This window comes from Alligator sinensis, unplaced genomic scaffold (genome assembly GCF_000455745.1).
Source record: "Alligator sinensis unplaced genomic scaffold, ASM45574v1 scaffold486_1, whole genome shotgun sequence".
Taxonomy (NCBI): Eukaryota; Metazoa; Chordata; order Crocodylia; family Alligatoridae; genus Alligator; species Alligator sinensis.
This window is the reverse complement of record NW_005842053.1, coordinates 1,711,646-1,712,841: the sequence shown is the minus strand read 5'-3', so window position 1 is coordinate 1,712,841 and position 1,196 is coordinate 1,711,646. Positions and strand designations below refer to the sequence as shown.

Genomic DNA, 1,196 nt, shown 5'->3' with positions numbered 1-1,196 from the left:
AAAGAACAACTCCGCCTCAGAGGAGGAGGGACGTTTAAAAATTGGACCAAGTTCAATCATGATGTTCTCATCTCATTGAACACCGCTAAACCGTTATGGGACGAAGCTAATGTCCAGAAACCCCCACCTTGGAAACCCAAGTTCCAGCCAGATGAGTTAGTGTGGATCTCAATACCTCACCCTCATCAGTCTCATCCGCAAGTTCACAAAGGAACAGTTCAACGGTCAGGACAATATCCTCATACCTATTCTGTCCAATTAGAAGAAAAGCCCAATCACCCTCCTATTATTGTTCACCACAACTGGATGACTCGTCGCTCCAACGTTCACCCAGTATCCTTACAGTAGAATTCAATTATAAGTCTCTTTTGTTTTGTGTTGTTGTTCTCTTTTTCACAGGTTTAACCCCAGCAAAAGCGGTAATCCACAACAGCCTGATTGTGAGATTCATCAAGTACCAGACTACAGTTCATTCGAATCAATAGAATGATGGTTGTGAAGGAGACACTGAGACGGTGAATGTCCATTTGCTAAGGACTTACTATAACACTATTTTTCTCATTTTATTAAATGTTTTATTGACATTGTCTGTTAATAGGAGAGGACGGACCGACTACTAGATGAGGGAAGTCCCAAGCAGATGTTCTCCAATCAGACGATGATCAACAGTTGTTGTTATATGTTTAAAGTTATTATGTTTTATAGTTTGTAAAGAAGACCGGTCTACCAAATCATTTGTTTGTGTGTGTATATATATATATTGGTTGTTAAAGCTTTGCCTGGTCAGTACATCCCGAAACAAAGATGCCGTGTGATGTGCTCATGTGTCTAAAATTCCAGTTGTGCCATCGGCAAGGGGGCATGTCACAACCCAGTGATTTTGGTGCCTCAGCACGGTGGAATTTTCCTGCCACATGACAGCCTCTTACAAAAGTAAAGGTTTTCTGTTGAAGCAGAAGAACCTCGGTGCAAGAGACTTCCCGACAATTTGCAGGATGCATTTCCTCTTTGCAGCACAGAAATGCACGGTGCAAAGAGTTCCCGCTATTCGAATGCAAATTTGTGTCCCGCTATTGGCCAGTTCTAAATTATTCACACATGGCAGCTAGTAATTGGCTTGCTAGCCATTTAAAATTTCATGCGACATCCGCCCAAGTCGAAGAACTTTGAGCATGCTGCAGAGTGCCTCTAAAGAG

General features: G+C 42.2%; 1 long non-coding RNA gene across 4 annotated transcripts in view; it reads right to left on the bottom strand.

The window, feature by feature from the left end:
• LOC102379351 overlaps positions 1 to 1,196 on the bottom strand; it is a 116,253-nt gene that overhangs the window by 37,019 nt on the left and 78,038 nt on the right. The gene's annotated exons all lie outside the window — the stretch shown is intronic.